Below are 12558 nucleotides of genomic sequence, written 5' to 3'. Positions count from 1 at the left end.
GTTTTTCCCCAGGATTCCCCTACCAGCACCTGTGACTTTTTCAGACAGCCTCCTCAGGAAGCCCAGGACAACCAGCAGTTTCAGCGCTACCCAGTCCCTAGTACTGTGCCTCCTAAGCTAACACTTTATTACACTCTACCCATCGAGAGCCGGTCCGAGGCGACACCCCAGGACACCAATGAGTCCAGCTGACAGATGCCAATCCAGCGATGAGAAAGCTCCTGAGCTCCAGAAAGCCACACGGGGACGCTGAGCCCCAAGGCCCCTGCATCATGACCCCACCCCTCCACGCAGACCCCGCCCCTTTATCAGCCAGGCTCTGTTGGAGTGCGAGGCCTTGTGGGAGTTGTGGTCCCCCCAGGTTCTCCAGCCTCCTGCGGGAAGGTGGGGCTGGCAGCTGAAAGAACCCAGGAACCACAGCTGCGAAGGACGCCTCTGCCTCCCTGGGAACTCAGGCTCTATGGCGGACAATTAGGCAGGACCACGTGAGTCTCCAAAACAAAGAGCAGGAGCAGGCTGGGCGCCTTCCCCTAGGCCCGCCGCCCTCCTGCCCTCCAACTCTCTCGCACTCCCTCACTCCCACGAGCCACCTCTCAGGTTTGGAACTTGATGAGGGAGCAGGAGGCTGACTGAGGACAAAGCAAAAGCTGGCACCTTGCACCCCCTCTCCACCCGCTCCCCTCTGTAATATGTGTAACATTCCTCAGGCACCCCTGACCACCATAAAGGAGAAACAAAGAGTTAACTTGCAGAGCTCACAATCCTGCAAGACAGGCATCTCCCAACTATCTTGATGTTAATGGTTTGGTGAAAGACAACTCCTCTTTAGCATATGAAAGCTCCGTTGAAACCTCCGGTTCCCTTACCTTCCACCAACCACAGATTACTTAACCTGCAGCTCTTCCTGTCCACAGGTGCTGTCCCCATGCCTCAATAAACGACCCTTTTGCAGCAAATATGTCTCAAGAATTCTTTCTTGGTCATCAGCTCTGGACCTCAGCCCACTGAACCTCGACATTAAAGAAATACAAATTAAAATCATAAGGAGACATGCTTACATACCTATTAGAATGGCTAAAATTATAAAGGCTAATTGTACTTGGTCTGAGCTAGATTGAGAAGCAACAAAAAATCTAAACTGTTGTTGGCATATATCATGATACCACCACTTTGGATAATAGTTTGAAAGTTTTTTTAAATGCAAAATATGTTGCAGTTACACAAATATCCATTTTACTTCTAGGCATTTCACCAAGAGAAACAAACCCTATGTTCATACAAGGACTTATATATGAATTTCATAGCAGCTTTATTTTTTAGAATTGAAAACAGTGGAAATGTTCATCAATGTCCATCAATAGAGCAAAGACAAGTTATGATCTATTCATTAAAGAGATTACTATTCAACATCAAAATGAACTATTTACAATTGGAGATTCTCAAAGTAATGATGCTGAGAAAAGAAAAGCCAGGCAATGAATAGTATATACTGTGTGATTCCATGACTATAAAAAATCTAGAAAATACAAATTTATATATAGTCACAGTCAGCAAATATATTGGTGAGATTTTAGTGCCTTCTTCTGTGCTCCCATAGCTTCCTACACCTGGATCTCCGAGCATTTGTTACACCATGTGAAAATATGAACTCTTTTTCTTTATTCTGTCTTACTAGAATAAGAATCCTTGAAATTTTATGGACATTTGAACTCTCAGTTATTAGCAGAAATTCTATCACACAGTAAGTTTCCAAATATAAAAGCCAGAGTTTTACAATGACTTCTAAGCTTTTACATGATCTAGCCACTCATTTAACCTCTGTGACCTCTTTCCCTGCTACTCTTCAGTCACTCACAGTGGCCTCCTTGTTATTCCTCAGATATGCCAGGCATGATACAACCTTATGGCCTTCATGATAGCCAATTCCTTTGTCTGGAGTGACCTTATTGCTGATAGTTCTGGGCCAATTCATCACCTTTCCATACCTTTGTTCAATTGTCAGCTTCATTGTAACTACCCTGATCTTCCTATTAAAAATTTTAACTCCCCAACCCCTGCCTAGCAACCTTGATTTTTCTCACCCTGATCGAATTTTTCTTTTTCCCCATTGTACTCATCATTTTTGAATGCACTATGCAATTTTTATTAAGGTTTATAGCTTTTAATTGTCTCACCCATTAAAATAAAAGTTCTACAAAGCCAAGTATTTCATTTAACAGTGTAGTCTGAAGTAATATCTGCCATATAATACGTTCAATAGATAATTGGTAAATTTCAGAATAAATTAATGTTGAGAGTATACTGAATTTTATAAGTCATTTCAATAATTTTTTCCAAAAAATAAACTACGTAAAACATACCTTAAATTTACTTTCACAATATTTTATAGCATATAATGGACAATATATATAAGCCTTAAAGAAACAATCATATAAATAACCATTTCAGACCTACTTAAAAACTGCATAATACCACATTCCTAGATCCTCTCTGAATGCTCTAAAATAACCCTTTAAAGGAAATACAGTTTTAAAAATAACAGATTTTTTGTCAAATAATTTAATAACATAAAAGTTTCATTCATCTATGTAGATCATAATAAATGTGTTTAATAAGCATGATATTATAACTCTGAAGTGTGCTAAAATGAAACCACCTGCTAAGGGTGAGAGAACAAAAATAAACATCATTTTTCCAAATAAGAGGAATTTATTACCTTTGAATCAAAGCATGTGGATTTGTTCAAACTGGCAATAAAGGAATATGGAGACACAAACCATAGAAAGTCATATTTTAGATTTCTAAAAGACTTTGAAGTGAAGAGTATACATTTTTTAAATGCTACATAATGCTACTGTTTTACAAAGAACCATTTATTTAACTGTCGTCTTTGATGATGATTGAGATTTAGATCTTTAGGATTTTCTTTTATACTTTTCTGTCAAGATTAGCCTTTTAAAGTTTCATTTTGTGTCACGGTCAATACTTGGCACAACGTAAATGGAAACTTCTTTATGAAAGAATAAATAGTCAATGAAAAATACAGTGCACTATTAAATGAACTAAACAAATCATTTCCTAAAATATAGTTATATAGGTATACAGAATCTCCCAAAGAAAAATAGTAAAGTAGAACAAATGAATCTTATTTACTATATTTTGTTAGGCTATCCAGAATGTTGTTGTGTTTCCAAATGCATATGTTTTTATTTTTTAAATAATTAAGATTTAAAGGGGAACCTGGGTGACTCCTTTAGTTAAGAGGCTGACTCTTGGTTTTGGCTCAGATCATAATCATGGGGTGCTGGGATCAAGTCCTGCACCAGGCGCTACACTCAGCAGGGAGTCCACTTGAGACTTTCTCCCTCTGCCCATCCCCCTGCTTGCTTTCTCTTTCTCTCTCAAATAAGTAAATCTTTAAAAAAATAATTACAATGTAAAGAAATAAACAAAATTCAAGGCAAATCACTACATAGAGAAAATAACTATTGGTTTTTGGATGTTTACAAATAATTTCTTTGTAAATATATGTTTACAAACAAATTCAAATTGCAGGTTAAATTTAGTACTGAGAATTTTCACTGTGCATTATATTCACCCTGCACTATTTTATCATGGGGTTAACAATGGTCCATAAATTTAATTATAACTTATGGCTGGTTTCAGTCTATGATATACTATTATTTGGGAGTGTGCTCTTACTCCCTGCCTTCATGTTCTTTGCAGGGGGAAACTCTACTATGATACTTCTCACTTATTGCTCCTACATATTCATGAATTTGAGAGAAAAAATGGGCCCTGTGTGTCTTAGCAACTAATGGGATATATTTTGATATTTACATGCTTACACATATTATGCGTTATAGTCTTCTCTTTTACATGCTGTAAAAAGGTTAACCCCTTTTCTGCAGAGATCTGAAAATTTGAAACAGTGCCTGAGTAGCTGAATTCATCTAATTCGAATTTCTTGCAGGTCTAAGACCTATTGCTTTTCACTTGACTGCCTCCTTTTTCATCTGTCAATTGGTTACAAATTCTGGTACTGAAGAGAATACATTGGGGCTGGTGGCTCAGTGGGTTAAAGCCTCTGCCTTCAGTTCAGGTCATGATCTCAGGATCCTGGGATCGAGCTCCACATCGGGACATAATGTAACGACAGATAGTTTATATGGTAGCCCTTTGGGTACTCTGGTGGATGAATGTGTTTAAATTAGTTTTTCATGGACATGGGGAGTTAGAGACGAGAAGGGAGGTGGGCGAAATTGGAAGGGGAGCTGAACCATGAGAGACTATGGACTCTGAAAAACAATCTGAGGGTTTTGAAGGGGTGGGAGGTTGGATGGTTCGGGTACCAGGTGGTGGGTATTATAGAGGGCACTGCTTGCAGGGAGCACTGGGTGTGTTGCAAAAAGAATGAATACTGTTATGCTGAAAATAAATTAAAAAAATTTAAAAAATATTAGTTTTCCGTAAACTACAAAAAAAAAAAGAAAAGCGTTCCATTTATAGCATACACTTTATGGTTCACAAAGCACGTGCCAACAATAAAAATAATGATGGGTTACCGTTACAATTCATAGAAAAGGAGGTACAGGGAAATTGAATGAAAGGGAATAACAAAGTAGGTTCATAAGTCAATCTTCCTTGTAAAAAAATTAACCTGAAAGTGCGTTTCTGCCACCTCTCTCCTGTGTGATATGATAAAGAACGACCACGATACATGAATTATAGTTCGGGGTTTTGAAAAGTATAATAGCTTTATACCAACACTTGAGCTTTTATTGATTTATTTATTTATTGCTAACAAGATAGCTCGATGTGATATGCGGTTCCTGACAACCAACCTCAGAAATAATTCCATCTTCATGAGAAGTCAGAAAGAACCACAAACCAAACCTCAAAATAGATTCAAAGTGAAAATACTCTTTAAAAAATTTCCCTTCCTGGGGCACTGGAGTGGCTCAGTGAGTTAAAGCCTCTGCGTTTGGCTCAGGTCATGGTCCTAGGGTCCTGGGATTGAGCCCCATGTCTGGCTCTCTGCTCAGTGGGGAGCCTGCTTCCACCTCTCTCTCTCTCTCTCTCTCTCTGCCTGCTCTCTGCCTACTTGTGATCTGTCTGTCAAATAAATAAATAAATAAATAAAATCTTTAAAAAAAATTTCCCTTCCTATCAGAAGCAGACCAAACCACTAACAAATTTTCCAGAAAGCATCATCTAAAAGGTTGTACTTTCTTCAGACACCCAGCAGGACCTTCTTCTCTGGGCCTGGTATTTCTTCAATGGCCTATTCCAGAGAATAAGACACTAAACTACTGAGCGCCATGGGCCTCAGAACCACGAAAGAGATGATGAGGGGCACAAAGCATGCCTCTGGTCACCAAGAGGGTATGGAAACATTTGCTGCGTTTCTGAATTTTTCAAAGCTGAGTTTTTAGCTGGAGGCCGCTCCTTTATGATAAATTGCTGATACCGTATAGTAAAAGCTATTATGTGATCTTTTACAAACTATTTCCTATCTTTGCATTCTCATGTGCCAAGACAGACACGGATTATTGAAAACCCCGAAGACAGTGCTCTTGCATTTAAATTGCCTGTAACCTTCGTGTAATAGATTTATGATTGATGATAGATTTAGTTAAAATATAACTATTAAAAATATTTACTCTCAGTTAATGATTTCAACCTATGCTCATTTAAGTAACTTGCTGCATAATCCCTTTTCTATTAAACCATAGTGCAAGGACCAATGCTGCGTTTCTGACAGAACCCCAAGCTATTTTTCTAGAATGGCCATATGCGTATATATCAGGCGTCCTGTTTTCATTCCCTTTGTGGAGCACCTACCCTGGAGGTCATGTAATAACCAAAAACCAATAAAACAAACAAAAAACCCAAACATCCAGGTCGAAGTGCCATCCCTGCCTGGAGACAAGGAGACTGCTCAGACAGATGCTGGGCAGGCATCTCAGCCCAGGCCTGTGCTGGGGAAGCTGGTTCCTGGCTTTGGGCGCAATCAGGAAGCCAGCAAACTGACCCGAGAGTGCAGCCAGGGTTAACAGGACTGATGATCTTTTCGCAGCCAGGCCAAGAGCGGACACCCGCTCAGGGAGCCAGGCTAGGAGGCTGCCCAGCGCCCTGCTGTCAATGCTCACAGCCCGCCCGGGCTTCGCCCTGCCCCCCAGCCGGGGCAGGGCCTCAAGAGGGAGGGGGGTGGGGGCGGCGCAGAGAAGGGGCTTTGCTTTGGTAATTGCCAAAGCAGGAAGTGAGCTCCCGGAGGACTCAGGAGGGAGGGGAGCGTGGGCGGGTTAAGGGCGGCCAGGAGAAGGGGCTTTACTAATTGCCCAGGCGGGAAGTGAGCTCCCGGAGGACGCCGCGGAGAGTCTGGGAGGAGGGGGAGGGGCTGGCGGAGGAGGGGCCCGCAGCGCCAGGGTGCTGTGCTGCGGCCCAGTCGGGACTGCAGGACGCACCTTACTGGACGCCCGTGCGCTCCCGCGCTCCAACCTAGCCCCAGAGGCCGCGCTGTCCCGCTCTCGCCGCCTGCTGCCCTCCCCGCCCCATCGCTTTCTCGGAGGGCCCTCTGCTCACCCATAAAGTGACACCGCGCCGCGCCCTCACCTGGAGGAAAAAATGCCGGCCAGGAGAGGGGAGGGGGGGTGTCGGGGCCCAGCCTCCTGGCAACCCCAGGGCACCCAGACCACCCCGGACATTGCCCCGCACCCAGTCCGCAAGGGGTGGGGCCGAGGACAGCAGCGCACGAGGTAGCCCCCCCACCCCCCGCGCAAGCGGGAGGGCTAGGCCCCATCGTTTGGGACTGCCATTCTCCTGTCAGAGCCTCCTGCCATTCCCAGGGCACCCAGAACCCAGAGAGTGAGGCCTTGGGTGCTTTCTAGTGACAGATTCAAGGCAATTTTTCGACTTTGGGACTTCAGAGTTAACATAGTTTTCATTTTTGATAATTATTTTTGTGTGGGGGGCCATAGCTTTTCTTTTGACCTATGGTTGTTTTCACTCCCGGTTCTGAAGAAGCCCCTAAATCCTAACCCTGTTGAAGACTCCGAAAGCTCTCAGAGCAGCAGTGCTGGGGGACAGTGTGGACACATGGTTTGGTTTCTCCTCTGGCGTGATTCTGTGGCAGCCCCGCTCTGTCCTCCTCAGACTTCAGAGCAATATCTGAACAAGTGGAGAAGGGACCAGGGGGTGAGGAAGGTGGCCACAGAAGAGTGACTTCTCTGGAGGGTGGCTGAACTAGCAAGTGAGCATGTTAGTCCAGCTCTGCCTGCAGTCGGGATGGAGCTGAACAGGGGCCAGGGAAGGGGAGGAGGAGCAGAGAGCAGGGACAAAGGGACCAAAGAGGAGATTCAGATGAAGGGAAGTAATGGGGAGGAAAGAGAAGAAACTCTAAAAGACAGGCATGTAGAAAGGAAAAGGGATGAAGTGAGCATTGGGAAAGGGCACCACCAGGGAAGGAGAGAGGGGAAGGGAAGAGGAAGGAAGACAAGAAAGGGGAAAGGGAGAAGGGAGGAGTCAAGATGCCAGGGCTCCCCCTGCATCTGAAGAAGAGGTGGCTGGTCCAGCTTGTCAAACAGGGTGCTCACTCTTTGGTCCCAGTTTCTGCTGCCAGTCCTACTGGGCTTTGCAAGGAAGGCAGGCTGTCCCCTGGGACCTATTGGAGCCCACTGGAGCCCAAAGAAGGGTGGGAGAGGTAAGATGCCACCGGGTCCTGTCCTGAGCTGCTCCCAGCCACCAGCCTCACCACATGGTGCAAGAGGGACCCCAGAACAAAGGAAGGACACAGGCCCGCGTGTCTGCCAGTGGCCCTGGCACTTAGCTCATCGCAGTGAACCACAACGCCTCCTCAACCCAGGCTTTCAAAGCCTCCTTCTTCGTTCCTGGCTTTCATGTCTGTAGGAACATGAGCCAGATCTAACTCATCTCTGACAGACAATTCTGACTCACCCCGTGTCAGATTTTTATTAGTGGCTGTGATAGAGTAAGATAGCAATGCTCCAACAAACGGACTGTTTCCTCCCACTTGAACTCAACAGTCTTATACATTTTCTTAGCGAAAACATCTTGTCTCCTTCCATTAAGCTCATAACGTGGTCTAATAGTATACATGTGCCTTCGTTAGATGTGAAGCCATACAGAGGTCCTTTTTTTTTTTTTTTTAATTTTACAAGGTAAAGTCAGTGAACACATCCAACTTGACGAATACGTCTCTAAAATGTCAATCCAGGCAAAGCTTTTTCTGCCTACAGTTTGGAGCCTACGTGGTGACATTTTTAAAATGCTTTCAGTCCCTCAGTGAGGCTCTTAGAAGCTAGCCAGGGCTAACTAAGTGCCAGGCACTGTGTCAGGTGTTGGAGCTAAAGGGAAGGAGAGCTTGGAGGCTGGCTGGGGAGGGACATCCATGACACAACAACAGCTAGAAACGGAGGCCAGTGCTAGAAAAGAGAGAGCAGGCTGCATGGAGAGTGTGTACCATGGGGCTTGTGAGCTCACGAAGAAGTGGGAGTAACTGGAGTGGGGAGATGGGGGAGAGGAAGAGGGTCTTCCCATCAATGGGAATCACCTGTGCTTGGAGGCAGGCACCAGGAGGGGTCTCCACAGGAAGAGGGAGGCAGTGTGTTTGAAGGGCAGAGAGATGGGGCAGAACAGGCGTCAGTCAGTTGGAGGGGTATGAAGAGACTGATGGGAGGATTATGGGTGCCTTTGGAGGACTGAGAATTTGTTAGAAGATCAGTGCAGATTTCTATGGAGACAAATGCCAGGAACTGATAGGTCTTTGAAAGGTCACTCTGGCTGCCTTTTGGCAAAGGGGTTGGTAAAAGGCACTTGCAGGTGTGAACACACCAGGTGGGAGGTGAGTGCAGGAAATTAGGTGAGGGAGCATGGGAACTTGGTCCGGGGGTATATAAGGGAGAATAGCCTTTAAGGAGTTCCACAAATTGGCACCAGCTGTGGCTTCATTACAGAGCTGGAAGGGGGAGGTGGGTGTGTCCTGGAGGTTACAGAAATTACATGAGAAAGGGAAGTCTTTTTAGATCTTTTTTTCAACTAGAGGAACTCTCACCTTATTGATAGAATTCCAGAGTGGGAACCGATGGACATGAGGACATCTTTGAAATGTCTGAATATGTTCTTCTACATCTTTGCAAGTGACGAGGAGACCTTGACCTTAGGAGGCCTCGGCCCTCTTTGTAGCCAAAAAGATTTCACCTACAGATTTGGGTTCTCCCTTTTAAAGTCAAGGAGACAGTCCTTCCAAAGGACACCTCCTATCATTTTACCCTCTCATCATACCTCACGTGCTGGGATCTCCAAGACCCTCTGTTCCAGGTTGTGAGTATCCACTTGGGCCGGGCTGGTCTTGCCAAGAACACCACCACAGGAAATGTAGAGCCTGTAGTGCTATTAATCACATCATCTAAGACTGTATTTGCTGCCCTCATGGCCTCTTCCCACGATGACTCACTGAAGCTTTTTACACATTGTATCCATTAAGCTATAGTTCCCAAAGCTCATCTTCTCTAGTGCCATTAATTTTTAGGGGACCAGGCAAACCTTAAACTTGTCCCCCTTAATTGGATCCCTGTGCCCCCACAATCTCTTTGGATGCCTTTTACCATGATCCTTGAGTGAGATCTGAGACCACTGCTGGAACCTAACACTTCTTGGCACCTTGTCTGTTAGGTTCTTGGAAGAGGAGGTGGCTATGGAGGTGAGTGGGGATGGGAGTGGGAGGATTTCTCCCTTCACTTCCCTTTTTGTTTTTTCAAATAATGGGTTTTGAGGGGGAGGGAAAGGTTAACCAGACCATTTATTTTCCATCTCCCATCGATAAAATGTTTACCACTCCCCACTGGAAGAATTTAGATCTTTCGTTGGAATCTCCAGGGAAATCTCCCAAACCCAGACCACCACCATGTGGATTCAGCCATCTTCTGATTCGCCTCCAGATTGTCTCCTCCTAACTGCTCAAGCCACAGGTGAAGGGCGAAATGTTCAATGCCCAAGCAATTAAGTGGGGAACACGTTTATCTAAGCAATTGCATGCAGCTCTGTATCTGCATACAGGGGGTCTCTCCCAATCCTTTCCAACCTCAGCAAAAGAAGACAAAGCCCCAGCGATCTGGGCTATATATCATTCATTCATTCATTCATTCATTCCTGTTTTCAACACTCATGGCGCATCCCCACCAAGACAGTGGGAGAGCAAGGACTGGAGAAATCCTGGAAGCTCAAGTCTGAGGAGGATTTCAAATTCAAGTCAGAGATGAAAGAAACATCTGGACTTGGTCCTCAGGTACATGCAGTATTCTGAACTGAGGCTAGAACCAGAGACCATTCTAATGAAAGGCCTCCACAGGTGGGCTCTCATAGGTGGGCTCCGACACAGTTTCCTGTATATTCATTCATGAAATAGCTCTTCGAGTCAACATGCAGAAGAAAACCATTTAATAAAACTGACAATGAGGAGAGGAAAGGGAAGCCAGAAGACATGTGATTGGGGAGAGAGGAAGAGCCAGGGCAGAAAACCAAGAATCCCTCCCTGCCCTCCTTGCTGCCAGGGATATCTGAGGGACTAGTTTCGACCTGGGATCCCAAGTCCAGAACAAAAGCAGTGGGGCCACGGCGGGGGATGGAAGGGGGTCCTTAGCACGCGCGGGTGGGGGTGCCGAACAATGGGGGCTAGCGCGCCGGTCGTGGAGGAGCACGTCGCAAGGCGCTGTCCCCAGCAAGACCCCATGCGGACCCAGGTTCGGCACAGCGTCCGGGGTGGTCCCGGTGCCCTGGGGTTCGCGGGAGGCTGGGCCTCCACAACCCCCCTCCCCGCCCCCAGGTCATGTCCAGCGCTTTCTGCTCCAGGTGAGGGCGAGGCGTGGTGTCACTTTACCTGTGTACAGACGGTGGTCCGGAGAAGCCTTGGGGTGGTGAGGGAGAGCAGGCAGCAGGAGCAGGACAGCGCGGCCTCTCGCGGGAGGGCTTGGGTGGCAAGTCCTGTGGGTCCTGCAGTCCCGACTAGACTCAGCACAGCACCGGGGCGCTGCGCGCCCCTCCTCCGCCATGCCCTCCACCTCCTCCCAGATTCTCTGCCACATCCTCCATGAGCTCACTTCCAGCTTTGGCAATTAGCAAAGCCCCTTCTCCCGGCCGCCCTCAACACGCCCCTGTCCCCTTCCCTCCCGAGTCCTCCAGGAGCTCACTTCCGGCTTTGGCAATTAGCAAAGCCCCTTCTCTGCGCCGCCCCCGCCCCCCTCCCTCCTGAGGCCCTGCCCCAGCTGGGGGGCCGGGCGAAGACCGGGCGGGCTGTGAGCATTGACAGCAGGGCGCTGGGCAACCTCCTAGCCTGGCTCCCTGAGCGGGTGTCCGCTCTTGGCCTGGCTGCGAAAAGATCATCAGTCCTGTTAACCCTGGCTGCACTCTCGGGTCAGTTTGCTGGCTTCCTGATTGCGCCCAAAGCCAGGAACCAGCTTCCCCAGCCATTGAAGAAATACCAGGCCCAAGAAGAAGGTCCTGCTGGGTGTCTGAAGAAAGTACAACCTTTTAGATGATGCTTTCTGGAAAATTTGTTAGTGGTTTGGTCTGCTTCTGATAGGAAGGGAAATTTTTTTTAAAGATTTTATTTATTTATTTATTTGACAGACAGATCACAAGTAGGCAGAGAGCAGGCAGAGAGAGAGAGAGAGAGAGAGAGAGAGGTGGAAGCAGGCTCCCCACTGAGCAGAGAGCCAGACATGGGGCTCAATCCCAGGACCCTAGGACCATGACCTGAGCCAAACGCAGAGGCTTTAACTCACTGAGCCACTCCAGTGCCCCAGGAAGGGAAATTTTTTAAAGAGTATTTTCACTTTGAATCTATTTTGAGGTTTGGTTTGTGGTTCTTTCTGACTTCTCATGAAGATGGAATTATTTCTGAGGTTGGTTGTCAGGAACCGCATATCACATCGAGCTATCTTGTTAGCAATAAATAAATAAATCAATAAAAGCTCAAGTGTTGGTATAAAGCTATTATACTTTTCAAAACCCCGAACTATAATTCATGTATCGTGGTCGTTCTTTATCATATCACACAGGAGAGAGGTGGCAGAAACGCACTTTCAGGTTAATTTTTTTACAAGGAAGATTGACTTATGAACCTACTTTGTTATTCCCTTTCATTCAATTTCCCTGTACCTCCTTTTCTATGAATTGTAACGGTAACCCATCATTATTTTTATTGTTGGCACGTGCTTTGTGAACCATAAAGTGTATGCTATAAATGGAACGCTTTTCTTTTTTTTTTTGTAGTTTACGGAAAACTAATATTTTTTAAATTTTTTTAATTTATTTTCAGCATAACAGTATTCATTCTTTTTGCAACACACCCAGTGCTCCCTGCAAACAGTGCCCTCTATAATACCCACCACCTGGTACCCGAACCATCCAACCTCCCACCCCTTCAAAACCCTCAGATTGTTTTTCAGAGTCCATAGTCTCTCATGGTTCAGCTCCCCTTCCAATTTCGCCCACCTCCCTTCTCGTCTCTAACTCCCCATGTCCATGAAAAACTAATTT

The sequence above is a fragment of the Mustela lutreola genome, chromosome 5 (assembly GCF_030435805.1).
Source record: "Mustela lutreola isolate mMusLut2 chromosome 5, mMusLut2.pri, whole genome shotgun sequence".
Classification (NCBI taxonomy): Eukaryota; Metazoa; Chordata; class Mammalia; order Carnivora; family Mustelidae; genus Mustela; species Mustela lutreola.
This window is presented reverse-complemented; position numbering follows the sequence as displayed.